Source organism: Hippocampus bargibanti, linkage group LG04 (genome assembly GCF_051943395.1).
Source record: "Hippocampus bargibanti isolate YZ-2025 linkage group LG04, ASM5194339v1, whole genome shotgun sequence".
In the NCBI taxonomy this organism is placed as follows: domain Eukaryota; kingdom Metazoa; phylum Chordata; class Actinopteri; order Syngnathiformes; family Syngnathidae; genus Hippocampus; species Hippocampus bargibanti.
Window position 1 is genome coordinate 7,688,802 of NC_142737.1, and position 21,244 is coordinate 7,710,045.

Genomic DNA, 21,244 nt, shown 5'->3' on the forward strand with positions numbered 1-21,244 from the left:
CATGAGTCAATACTGCATTTGTACAAATAGTGGCAGAGAAACCATTTTGGATTGGATTGGATTGGATTTGCCTTTATTAGTCTCACAGTGGAGAAATTTACATTTCACAACAGCAAAGTGATGAAAATAAGAGGAAAAGAAAGGAAGAAGTAGAAAAACAAAATACATGAGCTGCTGTAAAGGCAGCCACTCTCGCGACGCCTACTTCAAATTAAAAGAACAAAAAAATAACAAATATGGCAAAACAGAGGCACAGTCATTCGGTCTTAAGCACTTTCTCCACCCTCTTTGTTGTACGAAGCAGTTCCAGATGAAAGCGGAGAAAATCAAAATGTCATTTTCACCAGTGGATCAGGGACCTCATGGTGGAATGTGCACATCTACTACAAGCTAAATGTTGAAAGCCAATACGAAGCTGCAGCATCCGTTGACGAAAGACATCGTCTTACATCTCCTATCCCACGTAAATCCGCTTCAATTCCAAGCCACGACAGTTCCACATACGCAACGTCCCTCTGCACTGATGGTCATTTACTTTGAATCTGAGATCCACACAGCGTTTGATGACTGAAGATTTCTTTACATCTTCTGTCCCAGGTAAATCCGCTTCAATTCCAAGCCGAGACAGTTCCACACATCGGCGTTCTGCACTGGCAGTCATTTACTTTGAATCTGGCATCCTCACAGTGTTCGATGACTAAATGGTACACATCAGCATTTAAAATGAAGCCAACCATCTGAAAACATCTCACCCTGATCTGGGGGACAACTTCATAAGCCTTCCATCATGATTTTGACTTTCTTTTCCTGAAACAGAAGATGCGGGTTGAAGGTGAAGCCACGGAGTAAAAGTGTGAACAGCAATTTCCTCTCTCTTGCACACTTCAAGTCGTGGGTGTTTGCACACCGTATGTATCCAGCATTTGCGTCATGCCATGCGAGGTCTCTCTGACTAACTCAGAAGCAGCAGCAGCAGCGGTAGTGGTGGAAATGTCCATATTTGGTCCAATGACCCAATCAAGAGTTTTACAAGCTCGAAAACTCGAAAAGTGGACCTATAGATCGTAAAGGCATTACTTCCGGAATGCCTCACTCTGTATTAGGCATTGACGGGATGTACACAGTGAAGGACAGACAGAGCAAGCAGCTTATGACGAGCCATGTGGGTGACTCTGTCTCCATGGCAACCGCAGAAATCACCACAAGACCCTTGGGGTGGTTGAAAAAAAGAAATAACGGAAAACAGTTGAAGTGGGAGGGCGAAACCCGCAAGAATCTCTTTCAATTTTCTTATTTGCGTCGAGGCAAACGTATCAACTCATACCGTATCGCACTTGACACAAAGACAACTATTTAATGCTTTCAAATTCAAAAAGCGACAAATTAAAACATTGCTTGAGGATAGTTGATGACTGTCGTGGAGGCAATCGCCTAACCTGTTGTATGTACTCATCGTCCACTCTTGTCGATAGGACAAAGTGTCACACGGCTAGCCATTGTTGTCCTTTTTTAAATTACAGTCAAGTCTCGTTATATCGATATTCAAGGGAGTCCGAAAAAATATCGATATAACTGGGACTATCGATATATCCGACCCTGTTTGCATGTAATTTTCTCCGTGCGTGCATAGAACAAGTATCGATATAACCGGGACTATCGATATATCCGATATCGATATAACGAGACTTTACTGTATTTATTAGCTGTGAAGCTACAAAACGCTAACACAAGCTGTATACATTTCAGTAGGCATAGCTAATGCTATTTGTTGTTTATAACGCATGTACAGTAATCAGATATATGGAACGACCTGGTTCGATCTTCTTTAATGGGTTAATAAAGTAAAAGCAGGGCTTCTTTGCAGAGAACAGGACCGACTCATGAAGTGCATTAGTTACAATGTCCTCGTTGTAGTTTAATGCAATTCTAGTGGAGACTAATGGAAGAAAAGCACTCATGTGCTTCTCTTATTTTTCCTCTCCATCATGCAAAGTCAATTGAACTGAAGAGGTTCGACGGTACATGTTGCTTATGGTCTTTGAATTTTTACTTCTCCCTACTTGTCACAATACAGTAAAGTCTCGTTATATCGATATCGGATATATCGATAGTCCCGGTTATATCGATATTTTTTCGGACTCCCTTGAATATCGATATAACGAGACTTTACTGTATATACAAACAAGCAAACTATACACAGTGAATAAAAATCTAATAAATAAATACTGTACATAAATAAATACACATGTACATAAATAAATTAACAAACAAATACAAAAATAAATTAATAATACAATATATAGAAACAAGCAAACTATATACTGTAAATAAAAATCTAATAAATACATATACATACGCATAAATAAATAAATAGAGTTGAACAAAATATTTAACATATTGATTTTGTTCAAAATAGTCCACAGTATTTTTAAGTTAAAATACCAAATTAATGCAATATTTGTTCCCACCTCCCTCTACCGTAACCTCTAATAATAATAATAATAATAATAATAATAATAATAATAATAATAATAATAATCATCATCATCATCATCAATTTCATTTATAAGCGCCTTTCAAAACTCTCAAGGTCACTTTACAGTCACAGGATAATTTTTTTTTTTCTGTGGGTGATCAGCGGCAGCCACACGCGCCAGTGTACACTCAACCCGGAAGTAACTCAAATAGATCGAGAGCTAGCTAGCTAGGTAATATATAGCCAATAGCTAGCCAGCTAGATAGCTAGCTCGCTAGATAGCCTGCTAGAAAGCTACATAGCTATACAGCTAATAGATAGCTAGCTAGATAGGTAGCTATCCAGTTAGATAGATAGCTAATAGCCAGCTAGATAGCCAGCACTATACTGCCACATTCGGAAATTCTGGGTTTAAAAAATGTAAGAATGCATGTTTTCTTTGGGTACTTTGACTTTCTCTTTCATTAAAAAAACCGCATGTTTGGTTCATTGATTACTTCAAATGGTCTTACATGCACATTCACTTGAAACACAGCATAATGCATAATATTTGCCGCGACAGCGAGTGACAGCGACAGTCGCTTATCTTCAAATATAGATCCTGCGTAACATCCTCAAAAACAAAGACAAGCGCAGTAAACTTCCTCTTTCTTGCTCTTCCCACCACTTTATAAATATGCACAACCATTATAAGCAGCAGTAAAATGTCATTCAGAGGCTCCGTTTGAGTATCGCTGTAAGAAGGAACACATTGACAAACAACGATTTAGATTCACATTCATATCTCTGGACAATTTTCAAACGAAGACCCACAGACTATTTTTTGTCTATTCTATATTTTTTGTTTATTAACTCATTCATTGTCATTCACGAATTTATTCGGGAATTGAAAATATGACGTAGCGCGCCATTCCCAAATGCTTTCGGGTTTTTTTTTTAATGCTTGGGTGCCAATAAAGCGCTGGCCTCTGGCAATGTTTTTTTTCTTTTCCACAAGAGGTCAACATTTCCCTTTTTCCTATGTTAGCACTGTTCCAGCTTCAGCTGCTGTTAAAGCGCTATATAAACCAATATGGACAGTGTCTTGCATTGTATTTTGGACAGGTGCCCTCATTTCAAGCTCATATAACTCCAGACCCATATAATTTAGGAATTAACTCTTGCTTTCTGATGAAAGAAGAGCCCGAGGTTTCTAACGCCGTATTGAATGTTTATGTGGTCCTAAAACTCAATATACTGTCGTTTCCTGGAATTCGAGTGACAATGACAAAAACCCTGGCACTGGAGTCGACACATTTTTGCACGACTGGCAGTGAATGTGTTAAAAAAAAACATTCAGATAGTATGTTTAAAATGTATTGTATGTTCATCCAGAACTTTCTTCCTGTTCAAATAGAACCAACGTGTGAATACCTGTACACACAATGCCTAAGTATTCCGACTCTCCAATTTGATCGCGATAACATGACAAATATATTGTCGCGTAAGACAAAGTATTTACGCACAATAATGATTTAAGCAGACAATACACTTAAAAAGTGTCAAAGGTGAGCCACCATGTGGGACGTGCTCCCTGCTGCCTCTGCGGCCTCTGATTCACAAAGCCCCATGCTCCCTAACCTGGGTGGGGGCTAACTTTCACAGCATTGTTCCAGAGGCCTCCGTCCAGCGCCATTTTGTTTCATGCACCGAACAGGAAGCCCAGTTTTTTCCCCCCAGCGCTGTGAACTTAAGAGCCTTTGCAGGCACACGTACAGAAACACATCCTTTCTGCTGCCCTGAAACTGGAGTTCAGGATGACCTTTTCTGATGTGATGATGACCCCCCCAACAACTCCTCCACCACCCATGAGACACTGCCAAGAACATTTCTGCTTTCCTTTACAAGTCAAGACCTCTAACTTACAGTGAGAAATGCGCACGTGCTGAGGTATTCCTGGAAGGATGTTGCAAAAGAAAGGATTAAAGCTACCTTTTTTTACCTGCTCAAACATGAGAGGGTGAAGTGAGAATGAAGGTGGCATTATGTAGATAGCTAGCTAGCTGCTAGCTAGCTATAGTTCGCTAGCTAGCTAACTAGATAGTTAGATACCTAGTTAAATGAAGGTGGCATTATGTAATAATAATAATAATAATAATAATAATAATAATAATAATAATAATAATAATAATAATAATAATAATAATAATAATACATTTAATTTCTAAGTGCCTTTATGTAGATATCTAGCTCAATAAATAGCTGGCTCACTAACTAGATAGATATGCAGTATATATATATATATATATGTATACAGTAAAGTCTCGTTATATCGATATTAGTGTATAGTGCCACTTAGCAGTTTTTTTGACAACGATACTAGTGCAGCGTGTTCTACCGGAAACAAATTCCTTGTGTGTCCTACATACTTGGCAATAAAGATGATTCTGATTCTGATTATAGGGAGTCAGAAAAATATCGATATAACCGGGACTATCGATATATCCGACCCTGCGCGCATGTAATTTTCTCCGTGCGTGCATAGAAATAGTATCGTAATAAGCGGGACTATCGATATAACCGATATCGATATAACGAGACTTTACTGTATATATATATATGGATAGCTAGCTGGCTAGATATAGATAGCTAGCTAGCTAGCTAACTAGATAGTTAGGCTAGATATAGTTAACTAGGTAGCTAACTAGATAGATGGCTCGATCGATAAATGAAGGCGGCATTATGTACTAATAATAATAATAATAATAATAATAATAATAATAATAATAATTGGATTGGATTTGCCTTTATTAGTCTCACAGTGGAGAAATTTACATTTCACAGCAGCAAAGTGATAAAAGGAATGAAAGTAGAAAATAACATGGAGATTTTTTTGGGATAACCTTATTTTTCAGTAACTTGAACAATTGTGGAGCAAAGTGTTTTCCCTCACTTGTTTTTTTTTTCTCCTAACTTTTGATTTCAAGACTAGTCACACATCAACGTGTAATCCATTTTTTTAATAATGCGAATTGAGATTGCGATGAGATTGAACATTTATTTGATTCAGTCTTAACACCCCTTGATGGAAGCCCATGTGTTGTGTGTACAAACCTGTTTGGTACATAGCCAACTTCTTCCATAACATTAAGTTTCATCACTTCCAGACTTTTTTTTATTCTCTCTTTCCCGTCTAAAGATTACAACAATCGAGTCAAAACAGAAGTCACTGTCTTGTTACTTTTGTTGCATATGCTGTCAGATAATGAAAAAAAGTGTGATCTACATTATCACCAGAATTAAGGACCTGCTTTATTGCATTACATCCAAGCCGATCCAGCAACACTATTGCGCTGAAGCGCCACAAATGAATTGTGATGACGAATAAAGCAAATCATCTCTTTTTCATAGCCAAAAGCAACACGCCTGTAAGGAATTGTGTGTCATTCAAACACATTCCCGCAATAAAAAAGACACTCGCAAGCATCGTTGGGAATCCGAATGCAGAGCTTACATTCCATGTTAATTGGGCTTCCTCTGTGAATGTGTTGCTTCAGGGCTCTGGAGGAGTGGGCCTTCCTCTCCATATGCTTCCTCCAAGGAAGGATGCCATCACACCTCCTCCTCCTCCCTGGTGGTTCCACCCTTTCCTCATGTTAATAAACCTGAGGCCCGGTCCGGTACAGTGCTGCAGGTCCGGATTGGGTGTGCAATGTAAGGTCTCATAGCTTTTTGGTGTGTGGTACATGAGGTGAAGGCGTGGACGTCTATACTGTATGTTGACATATATGCCTGCTAAATGTATTTATGTGGACCTAAATCATCTATTAAAAACACTTCTGGAATGTCTGAGCATTGTTTCCAGGTATATGGAACTCCCTTGCGGGTTTAAACTTCGGCAACAAGTGAAATTGTCGACCGTTCCCATCAAGAAAGCATGTTCAAAATAATTGTAAACTTGTGAATGACAATTGAAGGGAAATGCAAACTACAAACACTAAAGTGTTTTAATTGGCAGTCGACACCCCCCCCCCCCCAAAAAAAGTGGACTTTTTGAACACTGTCACACTTTCAAGCAAAGCTTTCTCCATATGTTTTCCATATATAATATATAAATACATAAAAGTTTCCAAATATAAGGCACACCACATTATAAGGCGCTACAGTAATAATAATAATAAATTTCATTTATAAGCACATTTCAAAACTCTCAAGGTCACTACAGTGATAGGATAACATTTTTTTTTCTGTGGGTGAGCAGCAGCAGCCACACGCGCTAGCATTCACTCAACCCAGATGTAATTCAAATAGATAGAAAGCTAGCTAGCTAGCCAATAGATAGCTAACAGATAGCTAGCGAGATAGGTAGCCAGCTAGCTAGATTGCTATATAGCTAATAGATAGCTAGCTAGCCAGCCAGATAGTAAATAGATATCAAGTAGATATCAAATAGATAGCCAATAGATAGAAAGCTAGGTAACGAGCTAGATAGCTGGATAAATAAGAAGAAGTGAAGTATACCTGTCAACCTTGGCTAATAGCTGCCCTTATAAATGATTACAATTCCCATATAAAAGTTATAGTATGCCGTACATTATTTGAAATGCTAAAAAAAACGCTAACAAAAGGGGAAATGCTGACAGCTAGCTTACCGCGCATGTGGATGTTATGCTTTTATCAATCCTACCGTATGCAGAAATAAAAAAACATGTATACGATTGAGGATTACTGTTGCTTGTTCACTCAATCCGGAATAACTCAAATATAGATACAAAGCTTATCTATATGCTATCTATTGGATATCTAGCTGACTATCTATTGGCTATCTGGCTATCTAGCTGGCTATCTGGCGGGCTATATATTAGCTGGCTCGCTATCTGGCTGGCTATCTGGCGAGCTATACATTACCTGGCTGGCTATCTCGCTACAGTAGAGGTTGTTGTGCACTATTATTCTACAGGGGAGGGAGAAATGGAGTCGGTGGCTGCTGAGACCTATACTTGCTCAATATTACTTCACATATAAGGTGCAGGGTCATCTTTTGAAGAAAATCAAAGCTTTTGGGTATGCCGTGAAGACAGGAAAATACGGTAGCTTCGGGCGATAGGTCGGTCACACCCTGGACTGGTTGCCAGGCAATTGCAAATAAAAATAATGGACAACTATGGACAATTTTGAGTGTTTGATGAACCTAAAAAAATATGTATTCATATAAAAAAGTATATGGGTTGAGAAAAAAAACATTACAATTAAATTTTAACTGTGCACCCCCAAAAAAATATTTAAAAAAAAAACAGATAAAACCTAAAAGCTCATTTCACACATTAAGAATGGGGAGAATGAACAGCTGCACAACACCACACACACACACACACACACACACACACACACACACACACACACACACACACACACACACACACACACACACACACACACACACACACACACACACACACACACACACACACACACACACACACACGTCAACCCAAAATCTAAAATGTATTCACATATTGGGCAAAGGTTATCCACATTTTCACGTCCCAAATGACAAGTATGCAAGTGCTGACTGTATATTTCCCTGCAACATTGCATTGATAACTGAAATCAATTTACTTCAGTGTTACAAAATAGGGGACATTAATGTAGGACTGAGTTTGATACAATTATTATTGTTATTGTATTGTCGCATAAAGCAGAAAAATACCCATGAAAAAAACGCCCGCTTCAAACTCATTAAATAGATCGGATAAAAGGCACTAAATCGGAAATGGGCATCAAGTGCTGCAGTGTAAAAATCCCAACCGATTGCTACAATAGCAGCACAGTTTATGGTGCAGAAGGGAGCATTACCCACCCTCAGAGGGCCATTTATATCAACGCATTCACTTATGAGTCACGGAGAAGACGAGGAGAAAGAGAGCATACTGGGCTACATGGGGGAGGGTGTTGATGCCGTGCGAAGACGATGTGGTGGGCTCATGCAGAAGAAGCAAAAGGGTTGCGACTTGCACACGGTGAATCATCTCATTGGGATTCCGTGAATGCTCGGGGCATGCAGACACACACAAAAAAGAAAACACCATTCTCTCACCGGTTTTTTTTTTAATGAGAAGTTGCTCCAGGGTGAGTCGACTTTTACAGGTGGAGACATTTGGGTGTGAAAAGCCGGAAAGGAAGTCAAGCTCACACACGCCACACAGACTGAACATGTTCGCTTATGATTACTGTGTATTGTTTACTGCCAACGTTCACTATATACCCGCCAACTCCGATTTTCCCATAAAAATTACGGTTTACATTATCCCATTCCGGGTTACTGGTTAATAATTACAATGACGGTTTCCAATAAAAACAATAAATCCCAAAGCGTCAAAATAGAAAGTACTGTACTCAATGTACAGGCGATCGGCAGTGCTAGCTGTTAGCTTCCTTAAGATGAATTGTGCATGCGCGTGGTACAGATCATTCCTGGAATCGAGACTCAAGAGTTAACCATCGTTTTTTGTCATTGTCGTGTAATGGCATCTGCCGGAGAAAAATCAACAAAAAGTGTTTAAAGTAAAACAAAACTACAGTCATTTCGTAAGTAATACAAACATTTCCAGGTGTTAGACTTTGCTCAAGAAAAGGTGAAAAGGACGCGAGTTTGAGTTTCATACCTGTCAACCTTGGCTAATAGCTGCTTGTATAAATGATTACAATTCCCCTATAAAAGTTGCCGTACGCTGTACGTTATTTGAAATAAAAAAAAAACATAATAATAATAATATAATACATTTCATTTATAAGCGTCTTTCAGAAACTCCCACAAGCGGAAATGCAGTTTACTGCGCATGCGCAGTAACCGGGACCCCGGCATATTACGAGGCTTTTCAGTTTCCAGAATTCAGCAGGTATGCGACTTAAAATGATTTTTTTACTGTACGATCTTGAAATGACGAGATTGTAGCCAAAAGAACAATGCGGTCATGATATCATGCGTACTGATTACGGCCACCAGGGGGCGTGTGCGCATGTATACGGGCTTTGCTTTGGTATGCGGTCATGTACTCATTCAATCATTTCTCATCAGTGACAGCGTCGATCAAAACGCATTTGTGGAGTCCTTTATGTCATTGAGACGGGGTGAAACACGACGTTTGGGGTATTATCAAGTGAAAAGTACAAATAGCGGTTAGTTGTATTTGAAAAACACTGATTGGCGTATTACCTAGTGCACAGTACAAATAGTGTTTCAAACAGGAAATAGCAACACGTGGGAAAATGAAAATACACAGTGAGATTTTTTTGGAAAGGGAATACCATTGTCAGATGTGGTAATAAGTGTCAGGTGATACAAGTTGAGTGAAATGATCGTCAAGATCGCGTGGTGTCTGGATGACGACACAGTCATGGGCCGATGGAATGACATTCCACTGACAACGGAATGCAAAGCAACCTGTTTCAACGTTATGGTTGCACTCGATTGCATTTCATGATGATTTATTTTTTTTCTTATCGTGACATTATTCGAAAGTTATCCTCGGTCATTATACTTGTCATCTTAAGAATTAGGATTGTTTGGAAAAAAAGGATAATGGTGAAACAAGTTTAGCTTTGGAAACTTACAGGCAACTAAGAACCTTGCCCGTCAGAAAAAAAAAAAGTTTTTATTCTCGAAAAAGTGAAAATGGAATCTTTACATTACAATATTCTCGTACCGTGTATTTATTCTGGGTTTAATAACGAAATCAATATGCATGCCACTTTTGCAAATTTCCCCATTGTGGGAAGATTAACGGCTTTCTGATTCTGATTTTCAGCCAATTTTAAACATGTATTAAACTCGACTTGACTCATTGTACACAACCTGACTTCTTGTGATTAATTAATGAGGTAACATCACTGCTATCAAACAAATTGCACTTTTTTTCCTTACTCTTGTTTTGGCTTGTTATGGACTGATATTTGGGAAAAAGGGAAAGAAACAACAATGAATGAGATCACCTGAAGGCTTTTTTCCAGGATTGTTTGGAACATAAAAAGATGATGGTTGTGGTGGGAGTGGTGTGGTAGGGGTGGGGGTTGGTTGTGGGAAAAAAAGCAGAGGGGAGGAAGGGGAGGACTTTTAAGACATTGGTTCCCACTCAGCCACAACAATGATGGGAAAAAAATGTCACGCGATAAACAACAGATAATCCTACGTTGCATGATGCATGATAGTATACTGTATACACACACACACACACACACACACACGCACACGCACACACGCACACGCACACGCACACACACACACACACACACACACACACACACACACACACACACACACACACACACACACACACACCTCAGCTTACGAACTTAATTGGTTCCCAGAAAGTGTGTATAAGGCGACAAGTTCATCTGCTAAACATTTATTTACCCATAAGAAGCCATTAAAAAATGAGAATAATCTGTTCCCAGGCCCCCATAAAACAAATTTCCATGAAATAAGCCTTAAAACGACACAAAATATATCTTATTTTATGTATAATAAATGTGCTATTGTATTGTAATTAAAGGAATAAACTGTACTGTTTAATAAAGTCGTTTTATTTACCTTTGTGATGGTAGTTGTCAATACCCTTACTCACAATGTCCCCTGCTAGATGCTTTTCGTTTTTCAACATATGTCCTATATTAAATGGTCTTGAGTTATATGAGCATGAAATGAGGGTGGCTGTCCAAAATACAATGCAATACACACATATTGGTTTAAATAGTGTGTTTACAACAGCTGAAGCTGAAACAAAGCGCTAACATAGAAAAAAGAGAAAATGATACCATCTTGTGGAAGGGGAAAAACATTGTCAGAGGTCTGTCCAGCGCTTTATCGGCATCCAAGGAAGTAAAAACAAAACCCGAACTAATTCGGTAATAGCGCTCTATGTCAAATTTTCAATTCCCGAATAAATTCGTGAATGGCAGTAAATGAGTTAATACGCATGTTTTTGGAAAGTGGGAGGAAGGCAGAATGCCTGGAGAAAACCCACATGGGCACAGAGACAGCTTGCAAGAGATTTAAATGCAAAACTTTGACTGGGCGGAAAACAAGGAAAAACCTTCACTAATAGGGCCTCAGTGGATTGGAATCATTTTTTTTGCTCTCTGTTGTGAAATGACATTTTTGAGGCTGTCATCCTCCGCTTGTTTCCTCCATTATCTTTTTCATTCTTGTAGAGAGGGGCAAAAGTACAAAAGCAAAACAAAAAAAAACAAAATAAAAAAACAAACAAACCAGCTTTCTCTCCCTCCCTTCATCTTGTTCACAGAACAACACGTGTAGCCATTTAAGACTGAGCCAAGCTGGAACGACAACGTATGGGAGGCCTTGTTGCTAGTCCGCGGTATCCGGTTTACTGGGCTAAAGGGCACATCCAGTTAATGATCCTTGACCACACTGCAGTTTACGACTGGCAATGGGTGACACGAGATGTTCCGGCGCTCCGCGCGTGATACAGGAGAGAGAGAAAAAAAAGACATTCAAACACAATAACATACTCATGTATGATGGGAAATAAAAAATAGGGAAGACACTGTGAATTGGAAAAGGGCAGGGCAATATGGGGGAAGTCAGGCATAATTTCACATCTGTCAACATATACGCGAGTTGACTGTGCAATGCTAAAATCTAAAGTTTAGTAGGTAATAATTTCCAATAATTTCCATTAAAAAAAAGCACTTACTATAACATTGATTCTGTATGTACGTCACCAACGTGGATTAGGCTAGTTTCAACTTCAAAGATTCACTTGAGGAAATTCCCCATTCCATGCTGAGGTGACAGGTATTAAATAAACACGTTTTAAAGAAGATTGACAACGTCAGCACCTTCGCAGCACAGATCGAAGGGAATTTTGTTTTTGTTTCATGGTGTCCATTGGTCAATAATAATCATATTAAGAATAATACATTTTATTTTTAAGCGCCTTTCAAAACTCTCAAGGACACTTTAGTTGCTATTACCGCAACTAAAACAGGTAGAATTTCATATCAAGTAAAAAGAAATATAAAAAAAAAATCCTGTTTAAGATTGAGTGACTAAAATCAATCTTGCAGGCGGCCATTTTGTCACTTGGTGCCGACTGAAATTGCTCTGAAATCTGGTAAAAATGATGACAGCTCATAATTTTTATCTTTGCAGTATTTTACGACATCACGGCAAGAAAAACGAAAGAGCAATTTTAATTAAAATATGCATTTACAACTATGAACGCAACGCTTCCCGCGGTATGCTGCTAGCAAACACACATATTCCAAAATTAAGATATTTATTGTGCCGGTGGATAGGATTTCCTTCATTCGTGTGAGAACATGTTGCATTGTTGGCACTCTCCACCTCTGTGTCAAGAATGTGTGTGTGTGTGTGTGTGTGTGTGTGTGTGTGTGTGTGTGTGTGTGTACGTGCGTGTGTGTTACAGGAGGGAAATGAAAAAAGGGATTCTGTGAAAGTGTGTGTCTCACGCATCTGTGAACATCCAGTGCGTTTGAGCAAGTGTGTATTTGAGCATGTCAGAATGTGCGTGATTGTGTGTGTTCACTAAGTGTCAACTTACGGGTGTAGGGAGCGTGTGCAAAGTTTTGCATGGCGTTTGGACTCCACGGCTGCTGAAGGAAGGAAGGAAACGTGCAATGACAGAGGCTTGCATATAACCACTAAATGATCAACTCACTCATAAGTGATTTAGGAACGAGAGGGGTAACAAAAATCAAAATAACAAATAAACTAAATGCACCTCATCCACCGGAAAATACGGTAACTTCACAAATCATACACTTTTATATTTTGATCAGGGAAACATACTGAAATGCTCCAACTGGTCAAAATTTGCAAGTGAACAATGAACATTGCAGGCAATGAATAAAAGCGACATCAAGCGCGTTGGACCAAACGTGCTATTTGAATGCCTCATTAACAGAAGAGCTGCATCTGGCCATTAATAAAAGTGAAGTCTTTTCATAGAAGAAATTGGCTCATTGTTTGCTTCATTTGCAGGAAGCACCTGATAACATTTGTCACGAAAATGGTTGCGTTTGACTCTGACAAAAAAAAAAAAAATGTTTATATGGGGAGGAAAAAAAAAAATCCAACGAACAAAATATCTAAAAATATATAACTCAACTTGAAGGACAGACACTCTCCAACTTACGAACAAGATACGTTTCAAACGGTCCTTCGTAACGTGAATTTGTTCGTAAGTTGCTTCAGTGATATATTTGGTATGGAATGTTATATATAAGTATTACTTTGGATCAACACACTGAATTATTTATTGCGTTGTTGTATCTGTTGGCGGTTTACAATCGATACATCATGCTTTGCAAAAAAATACGATTTTACTGTCAACGTACTGTAAAATAGAGATAAAAATTATGCTGGCTGGGTGTTTAGCTAGCTATTTATTAGTAATCTAGCGAGATAGCTATCTAGATAGCTAGCTACCTAGCTATCTAGCTAGATAGATGTCTAGCTCGCTACCTAGCTGTCTATCTATTTGCTATCTATTTGCTGTCTATTCGCTATCTATCTAGCTGGCTGGCTGTCTAGTTAGCAATCTATTAGCTATGTAGCTGGATAGCTATTTAGCTTTCTATTAACTAGCTATTAGCTAGCTGGCTAGCCTTATATCTATTTGAGTTACTTCTGGGTTGAGTGAACGCTGGCGCGTGTGGCTGCCGCTGCTCACCCACAGAAAAACTTATCCTGTGACTGTAAAGTGACCTTGAGAGTTTTGAAAATCGCTTATAAATGAAATGTATTATTATTATTATTATTATTATTATTATTAAATTTTATGATTATTATTATTATTATTATTATTATTATTATTATTATTATTATTATTATTATTATTATTATTATGTTTAATATTTATATAAGTATGTATAAGGCTTGTATAAGTAACCAGTATTGGTTGAAAAATAAACATTTAATAAAATATATGCTCTATAAAGATATGTATATGTAAAACTGGAGAGAATACTACATACAGTACATGTTTGTTACGACAAAAATGTATGTATGTACCGTTGTTTGTAACTTGAATGTTCGTAAATATGGGAGTGTTTGTCTTTTTCTATTATTTTTTCCCCCATTGGGTGGTCAGACAGATTTGTATAAATAAATAAATAAACAAAATAAACAAACAAATAAATAAATATGTGCCATATTTTCCAGTTTATAAGGTGCACCCAAAAACCTTAATTTCACTCAAAAGATGACCCTGCGCCTTATACGCAGGTGCGATTATATGTGAAGTAATGTTGAGCTACAAAAGGTCTCGCAACTACTGTCAGCAGCCGCCGACTCGATTTCGAAGAAGACGTGCGTAACCACAGCCTCTATCGTAGCACCTTACACTGTAGTGTGCCTTATATTTGGAAAACTTTTATCTATTTAGATATTATATTTGGAAATCTTTTTTCATTAATTAAAGGTGCACCTTATACATGGAAAAAGTTTGAAAATACTTGAAATTAATGCTTAATACTCCAGTGCGCCTTATACTCCAGTGTGCCTTATACACCGGAAAATAGGGTAAGTGAAAATGTGTTGCAATTATTTACAGCAAATGACTAAATGCGCATGGGTGACAGTAAATATACACGATTTGACGACACAGGCCAAAAGCAGGAAAGAATCACACCCGACGACTGCACGAAAAAAGGGGTCTTATGCAGCATCACAAATCCAATCACATCGAATGAAAAGTGAAGGTTCACATAGGCTGATAAGAACCTATAATGTCAGGGTTGCCCGTGAATGAGTCACCATACCTCCAAGCGTCAAGAAAAGGAAAAAAAATGCCACATCGTGTAAATTCACTACATGGCAATGTCACGGAGAAGCCAAAGAAAGCAAGTACGTATCCACTTTGTTATTCTGGGAATGTGACTTAACAGTTTCGCACTCCAGTGATCAGCATTTAAGAGTCATGTGGAAAATGAATGGCATGTTAACATTTGGTGAAACGTGATTGGCATGAACAGTTGGTCATGGTGTCATATTTTCCTCTGTAAAATCTACTTCTGGCTTTTGAAGCACTTTGGGGGAAATTTCAGGGGCGGACTCACCCAAATAAGTCTAAAAAAAAGACTGCTCATAAAAGTACCGTATTTTCCGGACTATAAAGCGCACCGTATTATAATGCGTATCTTCAATGAATGACATATTTTAAAACTTTTCCATACATAAAGTGCACCGGATTATAAGGCGCACCTTAAATGAATGACATATTTAAAAACTTTTCAATGTATAAAGTGCACCGGATTACAAAGCGCATCTTCAATGAATGACATATTTTAAAACTTTTCCCATATATAAGGCGCATGGTCATCTTTTTAAAAAAATGGAGGCTTCTAGGTGCGCCTTATAATGCAGAAAATACGGTAATTCAGTATTAAACTCAAGTGCATTATTGATTTCTCTTAGATACTTTCCATATTACAAAGCTGTCTATCTATCTATCTATCTATCTATCTACCTATCTATCTATCTATCTATCTATCTATCTATCTATCTATCTATCTATCTATCTATCTATCTATCTATCTATCTATCTATCTATCTATCTATCTATCTATCTATCTATCTCGGTAAACATGAGGACAGAAAAGAGTATCGTCATGACCTCACATTATCACAAGTCCTCCTATGGGGTTTTCTGAATTCAGTCTGCATTATGTCCATCTATTTTTACCCCCCATTCGGATGAGAAGATGAATGAATTATTAAGGTGCATTTTAAAGGCGCATTCTCTCGCTGAGAGACTACCAACCAATTGAACTCGCTATCGGATGTGGATGACGTGGATGAAGTGGATGAAGTACAGATGAAGTAGAGTGTACATGTGTTTCAGAGTAGCCTTGTTGGCCTGTGAGGTGAATCGGTTCATGGTATTGATGTGTTGATGTGGCCGGAAGCCATCTGAGGTGAGTCGTGTATAAGTGGTGTTGTGGGGTTGAAACAAGATCAATAAGGTCAGTCGCGCATATGGACACAATGTATTGGGACACGAGTGGAAATCTACCAGAGCAGGCGGCAGGATGTAGTCGGTGAACCTGTTTTGGTTAAAGAACATACAGTGATACCTCGGTTTACGAACCCCTTGGCTTACGAACCTTTCGGTTTACAAACGCTAAATTGATGAAAATTTTACCTTGGCATACAAACTATTTTTCGGGATACACACGGTGCTGCCACAATGAGTTATGTGTCGTTCGAGAACGATCCTATTCTCCTAAAAAGCAAAATGGCAGCCGGCTTGTTCTGGTCTTCTATTCCCCGCCCCAGTCGTCGGTTAAAGCCACGTGATTGGTCAAGAACGGAGCAGTGAGGAGGGCGGGGGGGGGGGGGGGGGGGGGGGGGGGGTGGCAGCCAAAAAAAAAAAAGAAATGGCCACCAACATTTTTTATTCTCCCTCTATTCCCTGCCCCCAGTCTTCGATTAAAGCCACGTGATTGGTCAAGATCGCAGCAGTGAGGGGTGGTGGTGTAAACATTAAAGAGACAGGCAGACGACACAGAGAGAGAGTGACAAAATGGATAGAAAACAGTGAAATTTGGACTGGATAGTTCAAAGGCAGAGTGTAGACTGCAAGGTTAAAATTACCATCAATCAGGCTCTACAAATAACCCGCACAAGCATCTGTACACTTGATGCAAAAAGCTATCAACCCAGCTAAACAGAATACAATTGATGAGGAACAAGGTAAAACTATCACAGAGAAAGGACCTACAAGGGATCATTCCTCAAGATGGCGAAAGAAGAAGCCTACATTCCTCATTAAGTGTTTAATGCTGATGAAACCGGCCACTCCGTTCCATTAAGCCATCAACGACCATCACAAAGGTAAATAAAACGACTTTATTATCCAGTACAGTTTAGTTCTTTACTATAATACCCATAGCACATGTATTATAGTTAAAATAAGGTATATTTTGTGTAGTTTAAAGGCTTAGAAGATTAAAAAGTAAAAAAAAATGTTTTATGGGGACCTGGGAACGGATTATTCTCATTTTAATGGTTTCCTATGGGAAATTAATTTTTGGGATACACAATTTACACACTGTGTCTGTCAATTAAGTTCTTAAGCCAAGGTATCACTGCATAAGGTATTGTACCGTATTTTACACACCGAAAACCATTCCATTTTCGATGCGCCTTATAATCCGATGTGCCTTATATGTGGATCAATATTCTCATTTCCTGGATGTGGTACTGTATTTTCCGGTGTATAAGGTGCACCCAAAAGCCTTCATTTTGTTCAAAAGATGATCCTGAACTTTTATATTGGCGGTGCGCCTTATAGTCCTGTGTGCCTTATACACAGGGAAATATGGTACTTTAAATGTTTTGTGAAGTGCTTTGTACAGCTGCAGTGGTTGTCAAAGTGTAATATAAATAAAGCTATATCGTATTGTATTGTAGTCCTTTTAGCATAGCTCCATTTAGTGGATACATCACACAACCTCAGCCACTATTGTAGCTTCTATTGCCTGCGCCTTATAATGCATTGCACCCTATGCTTAAATGTTTTTAGGTAGGCCATTCATTGAAGGTGTGCCAAAAAAATCCAAAGTGCCTTAGAATAATAATAATAATAATAATAATATAATAATAATAATAATAATAATAATAATAATAATAATAATAATAATAATAATACATTTCATTTATAAGCGCCTTTCAAAATTATCAGGCTCACTTTACAGTCACAGGATACGCTTTTCTGTGGGTGAGTAGCAGCAGCCACATGCGCCAGCGTTCACTCAACTCGGAAGTAACTCAAATAGATAGGCAGCTGCCTTTCCAGCAGCTCCTGTGTTTTGCTTTTCTACTTTCATTTCTTTCATAACTTTGCTGCTGTGAAATGTAAATTTCTCCACTGTGAGACTAATAAAGGCAAATCCAATCCAATCCAATCCAAAGCTAGCTAGCTAGCTAATAGATGGTAATAATAACAATACGTTTCATTTATAAGCACCTTTGAAAACTCTCAAGGTCACTTTACAGTCACAGGATACAGTCGCTAATAGATAGCTACCTAGCCAGATAGATAGCTAGATAGCTAAACGATAGCTACTTAGATAGCTAAATTATAGCTAGCTAGATAGCGAGCCAGCCAGCTAGACAACTAATAGATAGCTAACGGGAAATACGGTAGTGAGTTACATAGGTTCAGTTCCGCTAATGAAAAAGATGTAAATAAAAAGGCAGCATTTCATTTGTTATTCCCGTATGCTCAGTTCCAAGTAACTAAACAATCCTGTTTGTCGCAGGCTACCAAATGGGAGTTTATTAAGAACACCTGTCCTGCGTAACATAAAAACGAGGACAGGGACATCCTGTAATAGTAACAAGCCCATCACAGAGCACTTCCAGACATACTAAATCGCCCTGGACAATTTAGAGTCGGCATTGAACCTGATAGCCAAACTTAATCTCAGATTCATTATGTTAATTAAAAGGAGAGCAGATCAGCCTGTAACTGAGATAAATGGGTGAAAGAAATGACAGTTTTGTCGGTCAAAACCTACATAATTGAGTACAAGGGGCACCAAAAATGGTAAGTGTGTGTGTGTGTGTTTGTGTGTGTGTGTATTAATTCATTCACTGCCTGACATGCAAAAATGTGTCCACTCCAGTGCAAGGGTTTTTGTCATTGTCACTCAAATTCCAGTACCCACAGAATACTGTGTTGTAGGACTACATAAACATTCAATACAGTGCTAGAAACCTCAGACCACAGGTGTCGAAATCACAGCCCGGGGGCCAAATCTGGCCCGCCACGTCATTTTATTCGGCCCGCGAGAGCAAATCAAGCAGGTCAAGTGCCAAGATTCTTGCTAAAGTCGGAACTAAATTTTCTAATTGTCGTATGTAAACCACAATAACAGTCATTATTCCTGAGTTTTGATTTGAAAACTAGTTATTCATTAATTTGTTGAGCGCTCTATATGTAATATGTGAAGTAAATCAAACATTCTAATGGCTTCCCTACATTCAAAATGGCCCTTGAGACGAAACTGTAACTACAATGTGGCCCGCGGCAAAAAATGAGTTTGACACCACTGCCTTAGACTCTCTTCTTTCATCAGAAAAAAAGAGTTAATTCCTTAATTATATGGGTCTGGATTTATCTGAGCTTGAAATGAGGGCGGCTGCCCAAAATACTATGCAATACATACATATTGGTTTATATAGCGTTTTAACAACAGCTGAAGCAGGAATAAAGCGCTAACATGGAAAAAAGGAAATGCTGCCCCTTGTGGGGGAGAAAAAAAACATTGCCATAGGCCATGGCGAGCGCCTTATCAGTACCCAAGCATGAAAAAACAACACCCGAACAATAGTTGTATTAATGCACAGGTGTCAAAGTCAAGGCCTGCGGGCCAAATCCGGCCCGCCACATCATTTTTTTCGGCCCGCGAAAGCAAATCAAACTTGTTAAATTCCATGAAGATTGCTAAAATCTGAGCCAAAATTTCATATTTTTGGATGTCAACCACAATAAAAGTCATTATTCTTGACTTCAGATTTGAAAACGAGCTATTCATTAATTTGCTGTGTGCTCTATATGTAATATTTGAAGGGATTTAAACATTCTAATGGGTTCCCCAAATTCATAACGGCCCTCGAGAGGAAACCATAACTACAATGTGGCCCGCGGCAAAAAATGACTTTGACACCCCTGTATTAATGGGACACTCTGACGAAGGCGGAAGTATACGCCGAAACATGTCAGGTATTTGAACACCTACAATACACTGTCTGTAAGAAAATAATCTGTTTTAAATTAAACACCCGAACAAATTTGGGAATGGCGCTTTACGTCATATTTTCAATTCCCAAAGACATTTGTGAATGGCAGTGAATGAGTTAAGGGTCTCATCTTCTTTTGTCAACCATCTAATACAAATCGATCTCGACGCGCACTCGAGCCTAATTCAATATAAGTATCGCACAAGTAGCCTCTGCTCGCATGAGACTGGAAATAATGAATGAATTAACATTTTTGAAGACATCTTCAGAAAGCGCTGGGAAAAAAAAAGCCTAATTAATCCATTCGGGTGAAGGAAAGTGGCTCTCCATTTCACACGACTGATTTATTGTAAATGGAAGTGCGGTGCATTAGGCGAATCATTTTTTAAGGTGATTGTCAACAAAATAAGTGCAGTGCTATTATGTTTTTCCATTTTGAGGCCCCCGGCACCCTACCACACCCCACCATTTTTTGCCCTGGTCATGCCGTGTGCTCGAGCGTACCTAGCGGGCGCATCAATGCATGCATCCGAGACGGGATCCACCATAGCTTGGGTGCAATCTATCAAAGCTGAGAGCACACAAGGCCAGGAAAGAAAATTTGTGGTGGCGGTAGTAATAGCTGTCTGTACCGGGTGCACGTCCTTCTGTGTGCTAGGTAATTACACACTGATTAAAAAAAAAAAAGCGTCAAGTCGTGCTGGGTTGTCTCGCTCCAGCAGCTTACAACTAAAGACCGCAAACAGCCTCCGACTGCTTGGAATACTAATGTGCTAAGGAGGAAGGGGTGGACAACAGGGGGTGATGGAAAGAGGGGAGGAAGAGGAGGAGGAGGGTAGGAAAAACACAGGGAGGGGCACTTAAAATGTAGGCCTTACAAAGAAATTGTTGCAGTATAACAGAAATCTTCATAGAAAAACGGGGATGCATCGAAATAATGAACAATGCCAACTTCTGGGTGTGTGTTATCTCGTTTCTGTATAGGTGTAGGGACA